Below are 9,232 nucleotides of genomic sequence, written 5' to 3'. Positions count from 1 at the left end.
GGAGTCTCACTCTGTCAGCCAGGCTGGAGTGCAATGGCACAATCTTGGCTCACTGCAACCTCCACCTCCTGGGTTCAAGTGATTCTCTTGCCTCAGTCTTTTGAGTAGCTGGGGCACCACCACACCTGGCTAATTTTTGTAATTTTAGTAGAGACGAGGTTTCACCATGTTGGCTAGGCTGGTCTTGAACTCCTGACCTCAGATGATTCGCCCTCCTTGGCCTCCAAAAGTGTTAGGATTACAGGCATGAGCTGCCATGCCCAGCCTAAACAAGGATTTTAGTAATTAAGTTGATAGGATGTTTTAGTAATTAAGTTGATAGGATGACCTGTTCTGTAGACACCAGTCACATTTTCTTCTAGCCAACCAATGAGCTCATGATCAAAACAGCCATGGTAGCAGAAATGAACATTATACATGGGCTCAGCAAAATATATTTTTATTCACCAAGACCAATCTGGTTATGGTCACTGCTGAATGCCCAGTCTGTCAGCAGCAGAGATTAATATTAAGTCCCTGGGACTAAAACCACAGATCAATACCGAGACTGTCACCAATCCCTGAGATGATTAGCCATGTAAGTCATAATAGGTTAATTACATTGGATTGCTTCCATCATAGAAAGGACAGTATTTTGTTCTTACTGGAATAGTCACTGACTTTGGATACAGATTTACCTTTTCTTATGCAATGCTTCTGCCAGAACTACCACCATGGACTTACACAATGTCTTACCCACTCCTGTGACATTCCACACAGCATTGTTTCTGATTAAGGAACTCAATTCACAGCATAGAAGTATGGCAGTAGGCCCATTCACATGGTATTGCCTGGTCTTACCATGTCCCTTACCACCCCAAAACAGTTGGTTTGACAGAATGGTAAAATGATCTTTTGAAGTCTCAGTAACAGTGCCAGCAGGTGGAAACACCTTGTAAGGCTAAGGCAAGGTACTCCACAAGGCTGTATATACTTTGAATCAGTGTCAAATATATGGTGCTGTTTCTCCCATAGCCAGGATTCACAAGTCCAGGAATCAAGGGGTGGAAATGAAAGTGGCACCATTTACTGTTACCCCTAGTGACACCTAGCAATTTTTCTGTTCCTGAGACCACACGCTTTTCTGGCTGAGAGGGGGAGAAATGCTTTTACCAGAAGGCACAATAATAATTCCATTGAACTGGAAATTAAAACTGCCACTCAACCACTTTGGGCTCCTCATGCCTCTAAATCAACAGGCTCCGAAGGAAGTTACTCTGCTGGCTACCAAAAGTACTGCTCCACAGTGGCGTTAAGGAAGAGCATCTCTGGAATACAAGAGATTCCTAAGGCTATTTCTCAGTATAACAGTGCCCTGTTACTAAGGTCAATGCAAAAGTACAACCACCCAATCCAAGCAGGACTACTAACTAACATCCAGCACCTTTCAGCAATGAAGGTATGGGTCATCTCGCCAGGTAAAGAACCATGACCAGCTGAAGTCAGCTTTGCTAAAAGCAAAGAAAAAACATAATGGTAGTGAAAGAAAGTAATTACAAATATCAGCTATGACTATGTGACCAGTTACAGAAACATTTACTGAGTTGGGTGTGTGTGTGTGTGCGTGCACACACATTTGTATATGCAGGTTAAGTATCCCTTACCCAAAAGGCTTGGGACTGGAAATGTTTCAGACTTCAGAGTTTTTCAGATTTGGGAATATTTGCATTATAATTCGTGGTTTAGCATCCCTAATTAGAAAATCCAAAGTCTGAAATTCTCTAATGAGCATTTCCTTTGAGCATCATTCAGTGATCAATAAATTTCAGCTTTCAGAATATTTTTCATTTTGGATTTTGGATTTTTAGTTTAAGGATACTCAACCTGTATATATAAAATCTTTTGTTTTCTCTCCTCCCTTATTCTCTTGACATGTAACATAAGATATACTGACTTTATATTACCATATTTAGGTATTGGTAATTTTACATAGTAACATTTAAGTAACAGGTTGTCAGGAAGAAGGGTAAACATCACTCAGGGACTTTATCTTCTCTTCTGGGAAAAGATTAATGTATTTTTGGTTGTACACAGGATAGCTGTACCATGTTAGGCAGAAGTATGACCTTGTTATTATCTTTATTTGGAGATTAAGTATGGTTTAAGTAGATTCATATGAGTGCCAAGTTGACAAGACGTAGACTTGTGATAGCTAATTTCACATGTCAACTTGACTAGATCACAGAATTCCCAAATACCTGTTCAAAGATCATTTCTGGATATGTCTGTGAGAGTGTTTCTGAAGATATTAATATTTAAATTGGCAGACTTAGTAGAGCAGACTGCTCTCTTCAACATGGATGGGCATCACCCTTTCAGAGCCTAAACAGAACAAAAAAGTGGAGAAAGGAGGAATTCTTCTCTCTTTCTTTCTTTTCTTTCTTTTTCCTTTCTTTCTTTTTCTTTCTCTTCTCTCTCTCTCCCTCCCTCTCCCTATTCCTATCTTCCTTCCTTCCTTTCTTTCCTTCTTTCATTCTTTTTCTTTTCTATCATATATATACACACACATAAATATAAATATACATTTATATACACAAATATATATGTGTGTGTGTGTAGAAAAAAATATATATATAAATAAGTCCTATTGGTTCTATTTTTCTGGAGAATTCTAACAAATACAGGGTGTACTTAACAAAGAACAGAAGTTAAAAGAACAGGCCCACATGCAAAACTGCCTGTATCTGAATCCCAGCTACATTCCATCTTGGAAATATGTGACTTTAGCAAGTTATGTGACTTCTCTATGATTCAGTTATCTTTTCTGTAAAACATGGTAATTATACAGTTGTTATGAATACTAAATTATTGTGTATATATATATATATAATATATACATATATATATAAAATATATACATATAATAAATATAAATTTAAAGTTCCTGCTGGCACTATTAAGTATCAGATAAATTACCGTTTTTATGAATAATGGTTGTTATTCAAAATCTATTACTATAAACTACATTAGTAATAAAAATGGCATTGGAATTATGTCATATAGGTCAAGATAAAATTGTAAGAATTAGCAAAAACATTTCTTAACTTTAGAATGCTTGCTTAGACATGGTGTCTTTTCCCCTTGAATTGTTCTCTATAAATCCAAATTTCCCTTATAAATAGAACAACTTATTTCATTATAGTCTATTATAATTTATAGTGTTACATTTTATACTGGCTGCTTCCCCATTATCTAGACAATTAATTAGAATTTAGACATGGTGAAATGGCTTAAGTTTCTGAAGTTCAGCTTCCTACTCTCTGCAGAAAATCTATCCCAGAGCATTCCTGAAAATTAAATTATATCGCTTATGCTTGGATTATTTTAGTGATAAGAAGCCTCCTAACTCTAGAGGCAACTCTGCCATCAAAAGGCAAATTTTAAACTTTAAATTTTCTATACTTTCTTAGGATTTTCTTTTCCTAATTTTCACACATTTGTTAGGACTTGGCTAACTTCATTCAGATTTGAAGATCAGTACAAAAGCTCCTTTTGATTGCATTAGATCTACTCAGAATTATATATATATATATAAAATATATTTATATATATATATATTTATATATGTATATATATATATACACACACACATAAAAATAATTATATATCTACTTAGAAATATATATACACATATGTATAATTTTAGATCTATATATACACAGATATATAATACCACTCAGTCATTCCATATTTTTACTTTGAACAAACTTCACATATATACACATACATGTAATTATATATACATATATAATGTTGATATATATAATATATATGTAAAACAGTTATTTTGTATTTGAAGTTACCATAAATAACACTATGCTACCATAATAGGCAAAATATAGTTTTAAAAACATATAGTTATTATTTTTAATGGTACCTATGAAATCTCAAAATTTTATATTACACAGAAATAAAATTTGTTATAATTCTATTTGAATTTCATAAAGAGTGCCATTGCGTACCTTCCTGCCTTGCCAATATACTATAAACTATACATGTTGAATGCTTTGTAAACTTTTCTCTATATTGAAGAAGTTTATATTAACATCTGCACCTCCATTTGCAATTAAATTTATGTAGAATTTTTTAAGCAATTGTGATATAGGGGAAACTACTAGTTAAATTTCATTACAATTATCTATGATTATTTTTCTCCCTTGCTAGATAGAAGATATTTGAGGAGAAAGATTGAGTCTTACTCATTTATTCACATATTCAAAGCACACTGTCTACCACACAATATGTGCTCAAAAAGCAAAACAATGAATAAATGAGCAAACAAATGAACCATCTGAGTTTTATTCCTGTTTATGCTATTTTCTATCTGTGTTTTTCTTTTTTTAATTGCCTTAGCTTCAGTTTTCTCCCTTATCAATAAGGATATTAACAGTTAACTGAAAAGCTAGTTTTAAGAATCTAGTACTGTATGTGAAATGTTTTGAAAACTTAAAATTTATATTCCAACGTAAAATATTTAATCAGTAATTTATTTAAACTAAGCTCTTTTTCTCTTTATGGCTGTTATCTATCCAACTCTAATCTACTGTCCCATTTTCTTGGATAATTTTAGTACATGAATCATTTTATTATACCACATATATCATTATATGTTTGATTTTATATATCAAACATCATTCTTGGATAGTTCAAGATTACTGCTAATGGCCCTTCTAAACCTAGGCTTGACTTTAACCTCTCTATTACAACTGTAGGCATGACTATATATTTCAGCCTTGTTTTGCCCACCAATCATTCCGTATTTTTACTTTGAACAAATTTCACCTGCCTTCACTTCTTTCTCTTTCGAGAACTGGTTCTGATTATCTACTGCTGCACAAACAACCACCTTAAGACAACTAATGTCTTGAAACAACTATAATAATTTACTTTGTTCAAAAATTTGCACTTGAGCATTACTAAGAGGGAAAGGCTCATCTCAGCTCTATATGGCATCAGTTGGGGCACCTTAACTGGAAGGTGGAGGGTCCACTTCAAAATACTCAACATGGCTGGCAAGCCCACACTGGCTGTTGTCTGGGAGCTCAGCTAGGATTGAGGAGCTGGGGCCTCAGTTCATCTCTGCATGGGCCTCTCCATGGCTGCTGGGCTTCTGTACAGCATGTTGGGTAGGTTCAAGAGTAGACATTCTGAGAGAATTATTCATAAGTACCTAAGAAGTCACATAGCAACTCTTTTTCCATACACTATTAGTCGGAGTAGTACTACAGGTCCACCCACGGGACTGGAAACAGACACCGCTACTTGATGAAAGCAGTGTCAACACTGCATTGTGTGAAGAACACACAGAATCTTTAGAAAACACAATATGCCACCACTCTCTGGCAATATTTCATATTTCTCCCACATACAAAATACAAGCAACCCCATGAAGACTCCCGACTTCAATTCATTAAAGTGTTAATTGAAAGTCTAGGACTCTGATATCTAATTCTGATTCAGATGAGGATGAGACTGCCTTTTGGTGATTCTTCTATTATAGCTCTTTGCATGTGATTATCTCCACCGAAAGACCTTGAACTAAAGAGGCGAATTATCTGCCCACATATATGCAAGAAACTAATGGTAGACAGGAATAGTATAAATGCTTTAAACACTATTGTTCAAAAAAAGAAAAACAGGAGAGACAGCATTCAAAGGTTTGTAGCAATTCAAATTTAGATGGGCAAATGTTGCAAGTTCATAGATAAGGGTTCAGTCCCGCTTTCTTGGAGTTGTTCAGTAGGTTTTATGACTTTACCCTGTGGGCTCTTGGTTCTGTCCTCGGAGTCATCCTTCCTTTTCCATAAAAAGTAGCTCATGCTTACAGCTAAAGAGTTTTATTGGTCATTTCCCTCCTGTAGGAATCTGAGAGTCCAAAGACCTCTTTTCATTTTAAATACTGTTTGTGCTTTTTAGGACAAGCTGATACAATTATTTTTTAAGTTATGTGAGCTTTCATCGATTTATAAATCACTCCATTATGCAAAGCCACACCATGAGATGTTTGGGATAAGCTCTCTTACATATATTATCTATATAGAGAGATATGAAATCTATTTATAGTAGTCTCCTCTTATCCACAGGGATACATTCCAAGAACTCCAGTGTATGCCTGAAATCAAGGATAGCATCAAACCATACATAGACTATGTTTTTTCCTATATATACATATCCATAATAAAGTTTAGTTTCTAAATTAGGCATAGTAACATTGACAATAGTATCTAATCATAAAATAGAACAATTACAACAATATATTGTTATAAAAGTTGTGTGAATATGGTCTCTCTCTCTCTCAAAATATTTTACTATCCTTGCCTATATTCAGGCTGCACTTCATGCTGGTAACCAAGGCCATGAAAAGTGGAACCACACAAAGAAAGGAGACTACTATATTTTCAATTATTCTTGGCACTTAACTTCTCACCTCAATAAATAAACAAAGTCCACTTTCTGCTTTGAGGCTTACCACTCTATTTTAGACTTTAATTCTATTACCCTAATTTATGTTCTAAAATACCACTTCATCAGATTTCTCCTTCCCACTCCACCTTGCGTATTCATTCTCTCCTTTTTTTTTTTTTTTTTTGCGTCTTTTTTGTTTTGTTTTGTTTTTTGACACAGTTGCATTTTACTACCTCCACATTTTGAAGCAGTTCATTACCAGCATAGTGCTTTGGAGGCATTTATTTTTTTCAGTAAATGAAAGCATTTCTTTAAGAAAAAGGCATATATTCCTTGAATAGGCAAGAAAAGCTCCCCATCTGTCCCCTCCCTTTTTGAGGGAGCAGCCCCTGTGGGAACTCATACCAGCAAAGCAACCATTAGCCTCCCTGACCCCTCGCCCCGCTTCCCCAGCAGCTGGGATGAAGACATTCCGCATACGTCATTTGATCTTGAGGTCCTTTAAGGCTGACTCCAAGCTCTTCACATCCCAGTCCCAGATACTCATGCCACCGTCCATGACAGTGGTGCAGAACTGTGAGCACTTGGCCTTGCCCCCGCTGATCACTGAGATCTGGCTGACGCTATTCTTGTACAGCGAGTCCAGGCCCGAACCTGCGGCCATGCCGCCCTCGGAGCTCGCCTTCTTGTCAAGGTTCTGTAAGCGCTCACGGGCAGTCAAGCCGCGCTGCAAGCTCTGCTTGGGCACATCCAGCGGCCTGCAGAAGCTCAGCGTCCCCGCAGCGGCGTCGTAGGTGAACAGCACCGGGAAGCAGTCATGGCCCGCTGCCACCAGGCTGTTTTCTGTGATGAAGGTCACCGCCAGCAGCGGCAGTGTTTCAGAGGCCAGGGTCGCGATGGCCATCTTTTTCTCGGCATCAGCCAGGCACACGGTGCTGTCCTGGCTCACACAGGCCACGCGGCTCCCGCTGGCTGAGAAGCAGACGCCATGTCCCCAGCGGCAGCTACTGCTGGACTCAAACATCAACACCCCCAAAGGGCATCTTGGAGCCCCATGAAGTGGGTGCCGGCCGCTCCTCCACCTCCTTGATGTAGGCTGAAAAGATCTGGCACTTGAAGTCGCAGAAGCCGGCAGCCAGCAGCATATTGTTAGGGTGCCAGTCCAGGCTGAGGACGGTGGAGGGGATGGGCTTCTTGATGTGCTTGCAAACCCATCAGTCATTCTCCTGGGCCCGCAACGAGAACAAGTTCGCTGTGGGCAGCGGCTCCTGTATCATCTCCATTCTCTCCTTTTCTAATGAAGCTTTTCCTAGTCTTCAATTCTTTAGTACCCAAAAAGTGAATTATTTTATTCTAACTCAGAAAATTAATAATCTGTACATCTATACATGGAATTATTTTATCTATAATATATCCTTCTTACCAAATATTATCCTCAAATTATGCATAATTTACCCTATACATATATTTATATATCACTTATATATTTATATGTAATATACATAAATATATATTATATATAAAGTGTCCAAAGAAACAAAATAATTTGAGATTAAAAACTAATAAAGTTAGTTCATTTTTAACAATAAAATTTCTATCATTTTGATGAAAGATATAGAATCAACAAATCCCCAAAACTGATCTGACCAGCTTTTGCGCACACTCAAGAGTTATCCTGCATTTTATCACCTCAGAAGCATTTCTGGCAGCTATAGGAAAATGATCAAAAATGTTACACAATTATTGCAGAGGGTTAACAGCACTCAGCAAGAGTGATGAACTGCATTTTGAAAAACTTTCCAGTACTTCTGAAGCTAGAATAAGTCACTGAGAAAGCAGAATAAACAATTAATTTTTACACAACAGTGATCTTTACAACAAAAGTATTATTTATGTTTATTGAAAAAATGAACAAAACTACCTTCATAGATACGTTCAATTAACTTCTAAGATAAATTATACTTGTTTCCTAAAATAATTTCCTGTGAGAATGTGATACAGAAATCACAGTGTTATTTTCATGACTAATAATCTATGCTTTCTGAGTAAAGTAAGTCTCAGTACCTGATAGGTTAAGCCACAAATGTTGTCTTATATGCTATGCATTGCTGAGTGTATCATTCATTTAAATATTTGGTTTCTAATGAAAATTGTGCTGCACACATCAACTGATTTTCCCCATTTATTTAAAATCTGAAAATATTTTAGCACTTAAATATTTTGCCATTTGAACTATTTAAACCATTTAAACTATTTCAACTATTTAAATTATTTAATTTTAACATTTAAACCTTTTAAACTATCTAAATTAAATTATTTAATTTTATAGTTAAAATTTTAAAATTTTTAAATATATTTTTGAATTACTATAAAGCAGTATATGTTCATACAGAAAACATAATTTTAAAAAATTTGAAACCAAAACATAAATAAAATCTTTAATAAGCCTAAGGCCATTACTCAAATACAGGCTTACCTCATTTTATTATGCTTTACAGATACTGTTGGGTTTTTCATTTGTTTGTTTTTTACCAATTGAAGATTTGTGGCAACCTTGCATCAGCAAGTCTATCAGCTATTTGTGCCATTTTTCTAATAGCATGTGCTCCCTTCATGTCTCAGTGTCACATTTTGGTAATTCTCTCAATAGTTCAAACTTTTCCATTATTACTATATCTGTTACGATGAACTGTGATTAGCAACCTTTGACGTTACTATTGTAATTCTTTAAGGGCAACACAAACCATGTACATATAAAATGGCAAACTTAATCTATAAATATGTGTGT

General features: G+C 35.9%; 1 protein-coding gene and 1 pseudogene across 4 annotated transcripts in view; both read right to left on the bottom strand.

Moving 5' to 3' along the window:
* The window catches only part of STPG2 (sperm tail PG-rich repeat containing 2), a 613,616-nt gene that overhangs the window by 319,614 nt on the left and 284,770 nt on the right, over positions 1-9,232 (bottom strand). The gene's annotated exons all lie outside the window — the stretch shown is intronic.
* On the bottom strand, positions 6,611-7,846 carry LOC116524384 (annotated as a pseudogene). The gene has a single exon (XR_004257305.1). The product of XR_004257305.1 is annotated as an actin-related protein 2/3 complex subunit 1B pseudogene (transcript).

The sequence above is a fragment of the Sapajus apella genome, unplaced genomic scaffold (assembly GCF_009761245.1).
Source record: "Sapajus apella isolate SASKATOON/1434 unplaced genomic scaffold, GSC_monkey_1.0 scaffold45, whole genome shotgun sequence".
In the NCBI taxonomy this organism is placed as follows: domain Eukaryota; kingdom Metazoa; phylum Chordata; class Mammalia; order Primates; family Cebidae; genus Sapajus; species Sapajus apella.
The sequence above is the reverse complement of the archived record's forward strand: the minus strand, read 5'-3'. Positions and strand labels throughout refer to the sequence as shown.